This window comes from Amblyraja radiata, chromosome 24, assembly GCF_010909765.2.
Source record: "Amblyraja radiata isolate CabotCenter1 chromosome 24, sAmbRad1.1.pri, whole genome shotgun sequence".
NCBI classification, from domain to species: domain Eukaryota; kingdom Metazoa; phylum Chordata; class Chondrichthyes; order Rajiformes; family Rajidae; genus Amblyraja; species Amblyraja radiata.
Window position 1 is genome coordinate 9095371 of NC_045979.1, and position 17681 is coordinate 9113051.

Below are 17681 nucleotides of genomic sequence, written 5' to 3' on the forward strand. Positions count from 1 at the left end.
CAAATAGTTTAATGTATTTACTCACGTAACACCAATCACCGATTCTAAATGTCTACTTTACATAAAAAGCGATGTGGGAATATGCTGCACATGCATCTCCACCTGTTGACAACATTTTTCATTATGTAATGTATAAAAACAGTTGCACACTCTCCAGACTTACTACAATACTAATTGTCTGATAGAACTGGATTTTCTTTCCGCTGAGAAACAGAAAATGGATGCTTTAAAAAATATATATATATACCCGATTATAGCAATGACTTCAGTTTACCATTGACGGTGTGCCAGCTCTTTAGCAAACACTGGATATTCAAGTATGGATGACAACCACCACACCTTAATTAGCACAAACTCAGACTGAAATAGCCTTTGTTGCTCCCTCAGTCTCTTGGCAAAGACACAGCCCCGCCACCAGCAAATTAAGTGGGAAATACAGCTACAGTTGGGATACTATATTTCCTACTTGCCACTATGCGCATAAGTTTTGATGACCTCCAACCCCACCTCAAAAAGAGTGCGGGATTCCAATAGTTCTTAATTTAGGCTAGAAATTACAATGAGCACTATTTCTCAGTCAGCTTGTAACTCAATAATGCAGAACGGCTCTTTGTGTGAAAGATAAGTACCTACTGATAAGTACTGAGTCTGAAGAAGGGCAGCGACCCAAAATGTCATCAGTCCATTTCCTCCACAGGTGTTGCCTGACCCGCTGAGTTCCTCCAGCACCTTGTGTTTTACACACGTAAACCAATTGGGTTCCCAAAGGACATTGCAGGTAATTCTATATTAACTCATTCCAACCTTGCCTTGAAAGGTTTATCTGGACAGAATTGAGAAATTGGTCTCAGAACATATTGTATGACGACCTACCTTTCAAATCCCCTCATCAAATGTTGCCAGAACTCCTGAACTGCACCAATCAGCAAGATACCTTAAAATAGTGTTTAAGAAGGAACTGCAGATGCTGGAAAATCGAAGGTAGACAAAAGTGCTGGAGAAACTCAGCGGGTGCAGCAGCATCTATGGAGTGAAGGAAATAGGCACCGTTTCGGGCCGAAACCCTTCTTTAGTCTGAAGAAGGGTTTCGGCCCGAAACGTTGCCTATTTCCTTCGCTCCGTAGATGCTGCTGCACCCGCTGAGTTTCTCAAGCACTTTTGTCTACCTTCCTTAAATTAGTCTTTGTTACACAAACAGCCCAAAGTAATGAAGAGATGACACTTCATGTATTCATGTGTAGCTTGAAAAAGAGTACAAAGATCAACTACATTATAAAAAAGTTAATTTTTACAAATGGAATATGTTATCAATCATATTTAAAATTAACCTATAAGTGTTATATATTAGAATGTATTTTCATTTGTATTATATCTATTTATTTCTTGTTTACGATATTAGGCCTAGTTAAACATATTGAGAAGTATTGTCAATATGTGCGGAGAGCTGAAAAGCAAACATTAACTTTCTATGTTTTCGTCAACCCATTTATGTTACATATCTTTTTCACAAGACTACACCCAAGAAATTATTTACTCTACCATTGTCATTCTGCTGCACCAAAAAGACATAAATAACTTCTCTTGCCTAAAAATGTGGTTGAGTAACATTGCTTCTTTCAGGTACACAAAAATGCTGGAGAAACTCAGCGGGTGAGGCAGCATCTATGGAGCGAAGGAAATAGGCAAAGTTTTGGGTTGAGACCTTTCTTCAGACTGATGTGAGGGTGGAGGGGGGGGGGCGGGAAGAAGAAAGGAAGAGGTGGAGCCAGTGGGCTGAGGGAGAGCTGAGAAGGGGAGGAGAAAGTAGGGACTACCTGAAATTAGAGGTCAATATTCATACCGCTGGGGTGCAAACTGCCTAAGAGAAATATGAGGTGCTGCTCCTCCAATTTACGGTGGTCCTCGCTCTGGCCATGAAGGAGGCCCAGGACAGAAAGATCGGATTCGGAATGGGAGGGGGAGTTGAAGTGCTGAGCCACATGGAGATCAGGTTGGTTATTGCGAACCGAGCGAAGGTGTTCGGCGAAGCGATCGCCAAGCCTACGCTTGGTCTCACCGATGTAGAGCAGCTGACACCTAGAGCAGTGGATGCAATAGATGAGGTTGGAGGAGGTGCAGGTAAACCTCTGCCGCACCTGGAAAGACTGCTTGAGTCCTTGAATGGAGTCAAGGGGGGAGGTAAAGCGACAAGTGTAGCAAGTGTCGTGCTTCTTTCAACACTAGTCACAAAATATAAACAACAATTTGAGCTACAGAAATGTGCAGTAGCAGACCCATAACCAAAATCGCTATTGACAGGTGATCTGTAATTTCCAAGCATCTTTCTCTCTCTCTCTCTCTCTCTCTCTCTCTCTCTCTCTCTCTCTGACCCTGAGGCAGCACAGTGCCTGGGCATTGAATGCTATGGACAAAATGCTGGTAAATGGACACAACATGCTAGAGTAACTCAGCGGAACAGGCAGCATCTCTGGAAAGAAGGAATGGGTGACGTTTTGGGTCGAGACCCTTGTTCAGATTGATTCCAGCATTTTGTGTCTATCTTCGATTTAAACCAGCATCTGCAGTTCCTTCCTATACATGCTGGTAAATGGGATTGTATAAATGGGTGCTTCAAGATTCAAAATTCAAGAGTGTTTATTGTCATATGTCCCAAATAGGACAATTAAATTCTTGCTTTGCTTCAGCACAACAGAATATTGTAGGCATAAATAAATACAGAACATGTATGTTAGGAATATGGTGAGATGAAGGGCCCAAAACTCTGAACATTAATAGCCCATTATCAGTTTAGTTGCACTTTATCAGTTTATTTATTCACGTGTGTATATATTTATATAATGGTATATGGACAGACTGATCTGTTCTGTATTCATGCCTACTATGTTCCGATGTGCTGAAGCAAAGCAAGAATTTCATTGTCCTATCAGGGACACATGACAATAAACTCTCTTGAACTTGAACTTGAACTATTTCTGTGCTCTATGACTATGGCTATGAATTTCAATGTCCAATTTGCACACTGTAAAGTCTGTCAAATGGTAAAATGATTATCTGCTTCATCAACACTGGTCAGGAGATAGACATTGGTCTGGATATTGTGAAGACGCCTCCTGCTCTTTTATTGGCCTGGTTAAATTCGATGAGCCTTACAATGGGCCACTGGGCTGCAGGAATGACATATGCCATCTTCCTGATGCTGGCAGCATGTCATTTTGTGCTACCTGTCAGTGAAAATGATCACTGTACATCAAACAACCATGTTGAGTCGAGGAAGTGCAGATGCTGGTTTACAAGTAAAAGCCAGAAAGTGCTGGAGTAACTCGGTGGGACAGACAGCATCTCTGGAGAACATAGATAGGTGACGCTTTGGGTCGGGACCTTTCTTCAGACCACGTTGTTTAGTTATGCACGACACACCAGAGAACCTAGAACCACTTAAGAGACCAGCGTCACATAAAGAGGATGGTCACTGTGACAACAGACTTACTGAACAACAAAGGTTGTGTGCATTCTTCCCGTCCATGGTTCATGAGGGTGAATTATCCTCTGAAAACCATGAGTGGTGTAGGAGCCATTGATGCTTAAGTCAGTATATTATAGCCATGTCTAATATTTCTAGTTCTTATCTGTATGTACGCTTGTAGGTGGGATTTGATAAGTAGAGGGGTGTGTCTACATCTGGAGAGGCTAGCGCAGACTCAGAGATGTAGAGTTTCATTTGCCTCGAGGGATGGTGAGGACAACAGTTTTTACCACAATCACGTTCACGTTTATCTTCACGAGATGCCACACAGTAACGATCGTACTGTCTGAAGAAGAAACAGATGGAAAAGTTATGAATTACAGGAGGAAAGTCCATCTTGTGTAGGAAGGAACTACAGATTCTGGTCTGGCAGCTACTCCACTGTGAGGAGTTGCAGGGACAGCGGTGAAGAATCACAAAACCAACCATCTCCAAGAGATAAAGATTTACAAACCTTGATCCAAAACATAATGTTTAGTTTAGTTGATAGATACAGCTTGGTAACAGGCCCTTCGGCCCACTGTCCACATTGACCATTGATAACCCGTTCACACTAATTCTATCCCACTTTTTGCATCTACTTCCTACACACTAGGGGTAATTTACAGAGGCCAATTAACCCACAAACCTGCATAGTTTTGGGATGTGAGGAGAACCTGGAGCACCCGGGGTGAACTCACGCTGTCATAGGAAAAACATGCAAACTCCATATTAGAAACATAGAAAATAGGTGCAGGATGAGGCCATTCGGTCCTTCGAGCCAGCACCGCCATTCATTGTGATCATGGCTGATCGTCCCCAATCAATAACACGTGCCTGCCTTCTCCCCATATCCCTTGCTTCCACCAGCCCCTAGAGCTCTATCTAACTCTCTCTTAAATTCATCCAGTGATTTGGCCTCCACTGCCCTCTGTCGCAGAGAATTCCACAAATTCACAACCCTCTGGGTGAAAACGTTTTTTCTCACCTCAGTCTTAAATGGCCTCCCCTTTATTCTAAGACTGTGGCCCCTGGTTCTGGACTCACCCAACATTGGGAACATTTTTCCTGCATCTAGCTTGTCCAGTCCTTTTATAATTTTATATGTTTCTATAAGATCCCCCTCATCATTCTAAACTCCAGTGAATACAAGCCTAGTCTTTTCAATCTTTCCTCATATGACAATCCCGCCATCCCAGGGATCAATCTTGTGAACCTACGCTGCACTGCCTCAATCACAAGGTTGTCCTTCCTCAAATTAGGAGACCAAAACTGTACACAATACTCCAGACGTGGCCCTATATTGACAGCACCCAAGATCAGGATCGAACCCAGGATTGAAATGTGTTTAGTGCAATACTGTTTCTTACCATTGGGTACCATGAGATCCACACCAAAACATTCTGGGAGACTCTGAACAGCCTCTCTGGTGAATGATTTATATATAATGTACCAACATGTATTGGTTCACTGCTCTGTTTCATGTTATGGGAGTGATTGTTACTTTGCTGGCCACAGCAATGTTATGTTTCAGAGGCTGGCTTAAAAAAAGTACAGAAATAATAATTCACATATGTAGTGTATAACTCAAATGCTTAATGACCGTTAGAAGTGCACAGTGTTCCCGAACAAATTCAAAAAGCCTCTTAAAATTTCAACAAGGCTGTGGAGTTTTCAGAAAAGAGAATGGGCCCAATTTTTCCCAAGATCAGCTGCAGCTGCAAAAAAAATGTTGTTCTCTTGTCTGGTAACAATGGCTGCCAGACTCATCCAGATTAAAGGCATCACGGGAGAGCAAAACAAAACTCAAATATTTCTCAGGGGGATAAAATTTGCCACTATAGCATTACTTATAATATATAGCACAGATTTGGTATTCAACAAGGGCCTTCATAGTGAAAAGATACTGAAGATTAAGATGCAGTGTGCAGTTGTGTGCAGTTCTAGTCACCAGATCACAGGAAGCATGTGGAGGGTTTGGAGAAGGTGCAGAGGAGTTTCACCAGGATGTTGCCTGGATTAGAGAAGATTTGCTATAAAGAGAGGTAGGATTGTTTTCTTTGGAGCATTGGGAGTTAATGAGAGACCTGACAGAAGTATATAAAATGATGACAGATAGGATAGACAGTCAAACTCTTTTTTTTCCAGGGAGAAAATGTCAAATACTAAAGGGCATTGCTTTACAGTGATAGGGGGAACGTTGAAAGGAAATGTGCAAGGCAAGCTTTTTTTAACAGAGTGTCAGGACATAGAGAGTCATGGTCACACAGAGTGGAAACAGGCCCTTCGGCCCAACTTGCCCACACCGACCAACATGTCCCATCCACACTAGTCCCACCTGCATGCGTTTGGCCCATATCCTTCTAAACCTGTCCTATCCATGTACCTGTCCAAATGTTTCTTAAACAGTGCGATGCTTCCTCCCTTAACTACCTCCTCCTGCAGCTCATTCCCACCACCCACCACCCTTTGTGTGAAAAAGTTACCCCCTCAGGTTCCTATTCAATTTTACAACCTCTCCCTAAACCTATGTCTTCTGATGTCTGGAACGTATTATCAGGGGAGGTGGTGGAAGCAGATATGATAGTAACAGTTAAGAGGCATTTAGACAGGCACATGAACAGGCAGGGAATGCAAGGATATGAATCACGTGCAGGCAGATGCAGTTTGTTTAATTTGGAATCATGGTTGAGACAGGCATCACAGGTCAAACGGCCTGTTCTCGTGCATTACTGGTCTAATTTCAGGACTATGGCACAAACCAAATCCATTCATGCTCTTAATGATACACTTGGACCTTCACTCATGATTTCTAATTCTAATTCTAAATCTAATTCTATGTTTCCTCATATAGCAGATGGCTTCCACTCAAATGCACCAGACACTAGTTACCTCAATTATTCCCTGTGTTAGCAAGCTCCACATTGCACCATTTTTTGGATACAGAGATTTCTCCTGAATTCCCTATAGTTATACCTTATATTGATGGCCCCTAGTTCTGATTCTCCCCACTGAGTGAACTTTCTGTCTGTGTAAAGCCTTTCAGAATTTTAGTAGGTCAGAGAACCAGCCTGTTTAACCATTCCCGATATATATAACCTTGTCTTCTTGCTCCCTTTCCAATCGCTCGATAACATTTTCATAATATGGCAAGCAAACCTAGACAGTAATCTAACTGTAGATAAATTCAACTCATAGTCATGGAGTCATAGAGTGATATGTGATAGACCAACACAAAGTGGCACATAATTGTGAAGTGGAAGGGAAATGATACATGGTTTTCAAATTTTTTTACAAATAAAAAACTGAAAAGTGTGGCGTGCAAAAGTATTCAGCCCCCCTGAGTCAATACTTTGTAGAACCACCTTTCGCTGCAATTACAGCTGCAAGTCTTTTGGGGTATGTCTCTACCAGCTTTGCACATCTAGAGACTGAAATGTTTGCCCATTCTTCTTTGCAAAATAGCTCAAGCTCAGTCAGATTGGATGGAGAGCGTCTGTGAACAGCAATTTTCAAGTCTTGCCAGAGATTCTCAATTGGATTTAGGTCTGGACTTTGACTGGGCCATTCTAACACATGAATATGCTTTGATCTAAACCATTCCATTGTAGCTCTGGCTGTATGTTTAGGGTCATTGTCCTGCTGGAAGGTGAACCTCTGCCCCAGTCTCAAGTCTTTTGCAGACTCTAGCAGGTTTTCTTCCAAGATTGCCCTGTATTTGGCTCCATCCATCTTCCCATCAACTCTGACCAGCTTCCCTGTCCCTGCTGAAGAAAAGCATCCCCACAGCATGATGCTGCCACCACCATGTTTCACAGTGGGGATGGTGTGTTCAGGGTGATGTGCAGTGTTAGTTTTCCGCCACACATAGCGTTTTGCATTTAGGCCAAAAACTTCAATTTTGGTCTCATCTGACCAGAGCACCTTCCTCCACATGTTTGCTGTGTCCCCCACATGGCTTGTGGCAAACTGCAAACGGGACTTCTTATGGCTTTTTTTCAACAATGGCTTTCTTCTTGCCACTCTTCCATAAAGGCCCGATTTGTGGAGTGCACGACTAATAGTTGTCCTGTGGACAGATTCTCCCACCTGAGCTGTGGATCTCTGCAGCTCCTCCAGAGTTACCATGGGCCTCTTGGCTGCTTCTCTGATCAATGCTCTCCTTGCCCGGCCTGTCAGTTTAGGTGGACGGCCATGTCTTGGTAGGTTTGCAGTTGTGCCATACTCTTTCCATTTTCGGATGATGGATTGAACAGTGCTCCGTGAGATGTTCAAAGCTTGGGATATTTTTTTATAACCTAACCCTGCTTTAAACTTCTCCACAACTTTATCCCTGACCTGTCTGGTGTGTTCCTTGGGCTTCATGATGCTGTTTGTTCACTAATTGTTCACTGGAGAAAAGGGAATAGGTGACGTTTCGGGTCGAGACCCTTCTTCACACCCGAAACATCGCCTCTTCCTTTTTCTCCAGAGATGCTGCCTGTCCAGCTGAGTTACTACAGCTTTTTGTGTCCATTTTCGGTTTAAATCAGCATCTGCAGTTCCTTCCTACAGATTCTATGAGCTGGATGTGCAAAACTCAAAATTACACTCGGGTAGATCAGAGGAGGATGCATTTTAATGTCTTGTTACTTCTGGCAATAGTTTTGGTTGCTATTTGCTATCGCTATAATTGCCTGCTGTGGGAACATGTCTTTAAAATTAAATGGAATAACTTTAGCATGCAATGATGGTGTGGTGAAATGCAAAACCACCAGGAATATCTACATAAAGAACACCCTTGGGCATTGATGGAATTAATGAGGTGAGTGAGGTACAGTTGTTTAGACTAAGCCGGCAAGAGATATGGATTTCCACCTCTCACTGTGGCCCACCACCCTACACCCCACACCCCTCCTCCCGACCCACCTTAAATAAAATAATTGTTCCCACCTCTGGGCATCCATCCTCTGATGGACTGAAGGTTAAAGTTGCAAGGACTAACAACAGAATCTCGGTCTTTCCCAATAATTTCATGCATTAATTTAAATTCTGAATGATCTGATTAATTTCAGGAGTTGTTTCGCATGATAGAAACTTCAATGTCACCTGCAGTTTGCACAAATCAAGTTTTCCGCTTTTCAAAAGTTTATTAATTTAATCTATGCCATTCATCAACCCTCAGTTAGCTAATTAGAACGTTCTGTTGATTTTGCACAAAGAGCTGAATTCCCCCTTTCTGAGATAGACACAAAATGCCAGAGTAACTCAACGGGTCAGGCAGCATCTCTGGATAAAGGAATAATAATAATAATAATACATTTTATTTATGGGCGCCTTTCAAGAGTCTCAAGGACACCTTACAAAAATTGAGCATGTATAGGAAAAACACGTAAGGGGAATGAAATAAATAGTAGAGACATGACTAGTACACAAAGTAAAGACAGAATTCAATACAAAACACAGCATGAGGCAATTAATGCACAGATGAAAAGGGACGGGGACGTGGGGCTAAGGATAGGCAGAGGTGAAGAGATGGGTCTTGAGGCGGGACTGGAAGATGGGGAGGGACACGGAATTGCGGATCAGTTGGGGGAGGGAGTTCCAGAGCCTGGGAGCTGCCCTGGAGAAGGCTCTGTCCCCAAAACTGCGGAGGTTGGACTTGTGGATGGAGAGGAGACCGGCTGATGTGGATCTGAGGGACCGTGAGGGTTGGTAGGGGGAGAGGAGGTCAATGAGATATGTGGGGGCCAGATGGTGGAGGGCTTTGTAGGTGAGGACCAGGATTTTGTAGGTGATCCGGTGGGAGATGGGAAGCCAGTGAAGTTTTTTGAGGACTGGAGTGATGTGATGCCAGGATTTGGTGTGGGTGATGAGTCGGGCGGCTGCGTTCTGGACCAGTTGGAGTCGGTTGATGTAGGTGGAGCTGATGCCAAGGAGAGTTGCAATAGTCCAGTCGGGAGGAGATGAAGGCATGGATGAGTCTTTCAGCAGCAGGCGGTGTGAGAGAGGGTCTGAGTTTGGCGATGTTGCGGAGATGAAAGAAGGAGGTTTTAATGACATGGCGGATGTGAGGCTCAAGGGAGAGGGTGGAATCAAAGATCACGCCAAGGTTGCGGGCCTGGGGAGATGGGGAGACAGTGGTGCCGTCGATGGTGAGAGTGGGGTTATTGATTTTGCTAAGTGTGGCTTTGGAGCCTATGAGGAGAAATTCTGTCTTATCGCTGTTGAGTTTGAGGAAATTATGTTGCATCCAGGTTTTTATTGCTGACAAACAGGAGATGATATGGGAGAGGGGGGGGTTGTGGGGGGATTTGGTGCCAAGGTAAATCTGGGTGTCATCAGCGTAACAGTGGAGACGTATAGGTGACGTATCAAGTCGAAACCCTTCTTTAGGGAACTGCTGAGTTGCTTTTGTGTCTATCTTGGGTGTAAACCAGCATCTGCAGTTCATTCCTGCACATTTTGTCTCCTCGCCTCAATTATTTTGATTTTGTGTATGAATTGATATGCTTTCTTCTAATCTACTTAAGATGTTGGTGGCTTTTTGGGCTGATGGGCCTGTTTCCGTGCTGTGTGAATCCATGATCCTATGTGGGGTTAAGCCAAGGATCTGATATCTGATTTATCAGGTCTGACCTACTTAAGGGCCTGTCCCACTTTCACGACCTTATTCACGACCTCTGCCGAGTTTGCCCTTGACTCATACTTGCAGCATGGTCGTCACGTGGCATCAAGTAGGCCGGGGTGTTTTTCAAGCCTGATGAAAAATGTCCACGAGTAAAAAAGGTCATGAATTGGGTCGTGAAAGTGGGACAGGCCCTTTAGCTGACCACAGCAGCAGCAGCTGCAGGAGCAGTCATTAAAACTGTGATCACTGATTGGAAAACGGAGCTATAATTTCCTGGTATTTTCTCATGGCTTTGAACAAACCTTGCTGTGAATAAAGTTTCAAAAAATGTGCCCTATAATTTGCATTAAATATGTCTATGGCATGCGGGATACAATGATACACTTGGTAGAGCTGCTGTCATATCTCCATTGACCTGGATTCAATCTTGACCTCAGGCGCTGTCCCTGTCGAGTTTACACATTCATCTGTGACTGTGCTTCAGTTTACATCCAAATCCCAGAGATGTGTAGCTTTGTCGGTTAATTGGCCATCTCAACTTGCCCTTAGTAAGTGGCTAAGTGGTAAAATTGAGCAGAATTGATGGGATGATGGGGAGAATATAATCAGATTAGTGTAAATGGGTGATTGATTGATTGATTGAAAGATAAAGCAATATACTGCGATGTTACAAAACTTACCTTCAGCGGCGCTGCAGTTCTGCCACTGGCCGTGTGCGCGACTTTGGCGCATTTGAGGGGGAGGGGGCGGGATTAAAATGCCATTTTCTCCTGCCTGTCGGTGGCGGACTTCCTCGGGCTGCTAGCTGCTGAAGAAAAATCGATCCGACTTCCGATCCGATTTTTTTTTTTTAATCGCAAGACAATTTAACAATTAGATTAAAAGAAAATGCGACTTCTAATGCCCTCAATGCCTACAACGTGACGGATCGCATGAACGGGACAAACCAATGGGTAAGTCGTTTATTTTACAACTTGCTTCTTGGGATGGCTTTAATCAAATTTTACGTTGGGAAAATGTGATTTGGGCCCCATATCAACCGGCAGTGTTTTTCCTGCCGATATGGGGTTCAAATTCACCACAAATGCAACGTTCCAATCGATCGCGTTCCAGAAAAACCCACTCGCAAGATGATGTAAATGCTCTTTTTTTTGGACAATCATGTCATAAGAGCATCTAAATCGTCTATATTTTGTTATTGTCTACCCATAGTCAATATTTTTATACTAAATATCAGTTTTAGTCCCATGTATTGTGCAAAAAAATTAAAATGTTGATTATATAGAATGGATGTTTCTAGATTAATTTATGGGAATTAAACATCAAATTCCTTCCATCTGGCATATGAATTCATGACAGTGAGATTTAAAATTCATGTTATATTGTGAATTCTTGTGTGAATGGGATTAGTTTGTTATTTGGATAGTTAGGCTATTTAAAAAAAATATCCTTTCCTTAAGAAATGGAATCTACAGGACATTCTTAATGAGAAAGTAGTGGGCAGAAAGGCATGTCATGCGTGGTTTGAAGAGAAAAAACTTGTAGTTTCCAATGCCAAAATTGAAAAGTTGAGGAAAAACAAGGTGTACAGAGTTGCTTATTGGTTACAATCTGAGGAATATGATGATGATACTGATTATGATATGCCAATGTACCAGCTAGCAACTGATCTTCTCCATAAAGACCTGGTCTATTGCTAGAAATTGTAATTTATTTACCTATCTGTTATGGACTTACAGCATATAATACAATAATATTAAAGTTCTGATCTTGAGAATATCACATTTTTGAATTTCCAAGGCAGTCTGGGTGTTTATTACTATTTCCGTCACAACGGTAAAATAGTACAACGGTAATTTCCGTCACAACGTTAATCGACTACAATTAGGTAATTAACTAATTATGTGCTTTAATTTCAGGTCATCCAAGTAAGGTGTTTTATATTTGTTTCAGAATGCTTCAATCTATAATAACTGAAAATTTCATTCAGTTCTCTTAATTTTTAAGAAAGGTATGGGCTTTGGACTGTCCTCGATCACAGCTTTTGTGTTAAGTCAATGCAAAAACAATAGGGAACAAGATGCTAATTTCCGAGAATGAAAATGGCCATAACCTTTTTAATACTGAAGATATGAAAGTGAATTAGGTGTCAAATGAAACTTCTTTTTATGCTTTATCTGATGGGATAAATTGCAGACCTGATTTTTAACATCTCAAAATTTTGTAACATTGCTACATTATATACTCTTGAGCAGAAAGTTCATGCTGATCTTCAATCACACTTTGACACCTGTTCCATGTTACTCCACCTTTGCATCCATTAGGGGCAATTTACAGAGTCCAGTTAACCTACAAATCCTTATGTCTTTGGGATGTGGGAGAAAACCAGAGCACCCGGAGGAACCCCATGCAGTCACGGACAGAATGTATAAACGTCACCTCAGGTCAGGGTTGAGCCTGGGTCTCTGGCACTGTGAGGCAGCAGCTCCACCAGCAGCACTCCTGTGCTGCTTGATGGTTGGCACAGGTTGTAGACGAAAGAGACCGTTTCTGTGTTGTGTGATATTCATTCTTCATGACTAGAACATTAAGATTTCACATCATTTTGTATTGTCATGGTTTACGGTTTGAACTGCAGACTATCTTGGCATTAGCTATCCTGCTCTTGCCTCGCTCTCCAGTCAGCTAACATGTGTTGGTAGCATAGCATGGGTGCTGGGTGGGACAGGGGGAATGGCATCGAGAACACAAGTTAGTGCCTGGACATTTCCTATCATGAGTCCACAAGAAGTGACATTGCCCCAAGAATGATGGTGTCACCTGTATTCCTGAAATAAATTTATATTGAGGTCACAAGGATGACTCATGATAGGAAATGTCCAGTCAAGTTCCCAGATTTGTACTGTTAATCCTGGCTAAATTGGAGAGGCTAGGACTTCAAAATGGGGTAAAAGCTTCAGGGCTGCTGGGAGATTTGGTCAATTTGGAATTGCTCTTGGCAGAGCTGGGACAAGCTGCGGAGTGGTGCCAGTGTGTCTAGAGCCTAGATACAATTTGCAAGAAAATAATAAGAACATCTGCAGACCCTGTCAAGTAGGTGCAAAATGCATATAATGGATTGGATGGCTGCAAACCAGACATACACCTTGTAAATAATTGTAAATAATGTTGCAGAGTTCAACATTGCCGCGTGTTGATTGGATGACGTATTGAGCCTTGTCTGAGTTTCTTACAGATCAGGGTAAATGTTTCTAAGTTGGCTTCCTTGCGAAGTCTGGTTTGAATACAATGTATTGAGCTGCTGTATTATTGTGTAAGGGAAATGTCTGTTATGTATGGGGTCAATCGATATCTGTAATTGGATTATTGAGTGACCACCCCCATGTGGTTCAGCCCCTCGAGGTCCCGGGACATATAAAAGTCCGCTACCACGAGGTCCAGGGTCGATCTTCTGGGAGAGCGCTTGGGACTGCGTGACCTTCTGGAGAGTCTCTGTCTGAGCGAGTCCTAGAGGGCTTGAACAGGCAGATACGAAGATCGAACCAGCGGTGGGATAGGTACAGTAGTTGAACTGTAATGCGTTTTTGTTAAAATAAAATTTAGTTGTTTCAAGTGCTTGATTCAGTGTTTTTACTGAAACTAGACTGGGGGGAAGCTTAGAAATGAGCAATTTACATTGGGGGCTCGTCCGGGATCTCAAAAGACCCCCAATCACAAGTTTGCGATCCAGGGTGTTGAGTTGTTTCGATCGCAAGTGCAGAGATCAGGCCCATGGTGCGATTTTGGCATTGATTTTCGGCACTTCGTTAGTCGGAGTGGATCGATCATCTCCCTTCTCCCCATACCCCCTGATCCCTCTAGCCACAAGGGCCACATCCAACTCCCTCTTAAATATAGCCAATGAACTGGCCTCAACTACCTTCTGTGGCAGAGAGTTCCAGAGATTCACCACTCTCTGCGTGAAAAATGTTTTTCTCATCTCGGTCCTAAAGGATTTCCCCTCTATCCTTAAGCTGTGACCACTTGTCCTGGACTTCCCCAACATAGGGAACAATCTTCCTGCATCTAGCCTGTCCAATCCCTTAAGAATTTTGTAAGTTTCTATAAGAGATTAGAAACTTGAAGGGTGTTTGAATTAAATATTTGTATTTGTTTAAGATCGTTTAAGCAGGGTGCAAGGCCACCAAATTCAAATGCAGTTTCATACCATTTCAAGGAGGGTGCAAGGCAACCAAATTCAAATGCAGTTTCATACCATTTCATGCAGGGTGCAACTACTCCACATTCAAATGCAGTTTCATACCATTTCAATCTTCCTGCATCTAGCCTGTCCAATCCCTTAAGAATTTTGTAAGTTTCTATAAGAGATTAGAAACTTGAAGGGTGTTTGAGTTAAATATTTGTATTTGTTTAAGATCGTTTTGTAAGAATCTGAATCGGGTGGTTCGATCAGGGTTTGTACTCCTTCGATCGCTGCGTCGGGGGAGGAGTCATCCCGCTGATTGATTGCGCCACAAGGAGGATTAATTAGAGTGGGATTTACTGGATGCTTATAGTTTATACTAGACTAAGTGGGACCCGTTGGGTCCAATGTTCACGCGGGAGGGCTGGTCCCCCAACACAATATTCCACTTCTCCACCAATTCCAATATTGGTGGCCAGTGTGTGGGGGGGGGGGGGGGGGGGCTTTCTGGAGTGCTAGTATGGGTGTTGTTGGCTGCAGGGACTACTGGTCTCCAGAGGGCTAGTATGGACATTGTGGGCCAAATGGATTCTTGGGGTGGCAGCTCAGTCCCTCAAGCCTGATGTGCTGGCAGCTCACTCACGGCTGGCGGGCTGGCAGTTGACTCACGGCCAATTTCCTTGAAATTCCATTTCAAGCAGAGTGCAAGGCCACCAAATTCAAATCTATTTTCCTACCATTTCAAGCAGGGTCCAAGGCCACCAAATTCAGGTTCAGTTTCCTACCACTTCAAGCAAGGTGCAAGGCCACCAAATTCAAGTGCAGTTTCCAACCACTTCAAGCAGGGTGCAAGGCCACCAAATTCAAGTGCAATTTCCAACCACTTCAAGCAGGGTGCAAGGCCACCAAATTCAAGTGCAGTTTTATACCATTTCAAGGAGGGTGCAAGGCAACCAAATTCAAATGCAGTTTCATACCATTTCATGTAGGGTGCAACTACTCCACATTCAAATGCAGTTTCATACCATTTCATGCAGGGTGCAAGGCCACCACATTCAAATGCAGTTTCATACCATTTTAAGCAGGATGAAACCACCATAAAACCACACAAAACACCACACAAAACACCACACTCACCGTTCAGTAGACATTCAGTATGTTCAGTTGATTCACTGCTCAGACAGAGTTGTGACCTCTCCCTCCCCCATCATGCAGAGACAGCCACACCCACACTTCCGGGTTTTATAATCCCTCCCCTTCCCACTGGAAAAGGTGTGGCTTTCATGGCGTGATTGACATGAGAGAGATTCTCAACATTTTTTAAACACTAATAACACTTTTATTTTTCATTGATGAGAAGAATCCTCTGCATCTGATGAGCGGAGGGGGACTGAGTAAGATGGCCAAAAATCACAGCCCTAAGTGGTAGCGTTTTATCTAAAATCAATGTAGTGCAAATAGGAAGTTGTCAAGTTTAGCCATACAACCATTTGCAGGAGGTGCCTTTTTACTTCAACCCAAACCCCCCAAACAACCATTTGCAGTGCCTTTTTACTTCAAACCAACCATATTTTCATTTTCAAACCACATTAAGGGCACTCACAGTTGAGTAGACATGTGTTCAGTGGTATTCAGGGCTCAGAGAGACATGAACCTCTCGCTTCCTCCATCTTGCAGAGACTGAATGAGGCACACCACTTCCGGGTTTTATAGTCCCTCCCCCCTCCACCAGCAGGTGCAGCAGAGAGAATGGCAACATTTTTAAAAACATTAATATATCTCTGATTTTTCATTGATGGGAAAAATCCTCCAGTCCAGGCAGACGGAGGGGGGCTCTGAGCGAGGTGGCCAAAAATGACGGCTGTAGGTGGCGGAGTTCTCTCGGAAATCACAACACAGCGAGCCAAATGCGGTCAAGATCAGACTTTTAGTAATATAGATTGGGGTGTGTTTTGGGTTATTGATAATATGGGGAATATTTTCCTTCATAATTATAGTTTTGTTAGCTTGCTTTGGATTTGTCTGTCTATGCAAACTTAAAGTGGATTGAGTGAGAGAGAGATTGCTGCAAGAGAGATTGCGATTGAGAGTTAGACTTGGATTGAGATCCTTTGTTTGAAAGTTTGGAATTGACTGCAGTGATTGTGATTCAACTGATAAGAGATTTGGAAGAGAGACTAAATAGGAGCAAGTGGTTTGAATAATTGAATAGGAGTGATTGAATAGGAGTGACTGGGAGACAGTTGAAGGGGAGCAATTGCTAGAGCAAGTGTGAATCAGGGAGACCGTTGACCATTGTGTGGGAGAGACTCCATTGACCTTGGAGTCTGAGAGGAAGGAGTGATTGAAGGAGGTGTTAGTGTCTGGAACCTTTAGTTTGCAATTTGTGTTTTGACCATTGTTTCGAGAATGGGGAATGTCTCTGAGAAGGACCAATCAAATAGATTAGAAAGCCCGATAAGGATAATTTTGCGGGGAGCTTCCACATGAAGCAGATAGACTAAGAGGATTATCCGGGGAATTAAATGCAATTTTAAAAGACAAACTTTGGCTGTTGTGTGGACTAGAAAGGAAATGGGCCAAATGCCAGCAAATGGGACTAGCTGAGATGTGTAGGGCTGACGGATCTGTTTCAATGCTGTAATACTCTAACCCAAAAGCTGAGATCTCTGCAGTCTATGTACCTGCGTGCACTAGACCAAAGAGGTAGAAAACCATTTACAGGTGATTGAACTCCAAAAACAATACGAGGCAAGAAGCAGCTTTTCCTACACTGACATGCACGGTCTATGGAAGTGCATGAAGGAATAAACGAGACAAGGCATCCTAATTGACCACAGAATTGCATGCGGAATAGTAATGACCCACATATTTACAACCAATCTGAGCTACCTGCTGCATTGCCTACTGCCTCTCCATTGATGGAATGTAATTAATTTTTATTTTATAATTCTAAAAATAGACTTTAAAACTTGCTTATGTACCGTCAATGGTTTTATGCTTGTTAATTAATGCAAGTCTTAAGTAGCATTACAGGAAGAAATGTGTGCCGTGTAAACTTCTCCTTCTTCTTCTTGCGTTTGAGGTAGCAGAGGTTATGTAGCCCTCCAGGTGCTGTAGCCAGTTCAATGTGCTGTTGTCGAGGGTCGTGAGGTCTACCCCTCCACTAGGGGGGCGGAGGACAGCGCAGTCGAAAATGACGTGCTGCTGTGCTGTCTGCTGGTCTGCTCCACACACGCAAGGCTGCTGATGAATGCAGCCCCCAGCGATGCATGTTGGCGTTGAACCGGCCGACCCCTGTACGGAGCCGGTTCAGGGCGACCCACTCTTTGCAGAGCAGGTCCGAGCTGGGTGGGGCTGTGGTGTTCGGTGCAACAGTGAATTGC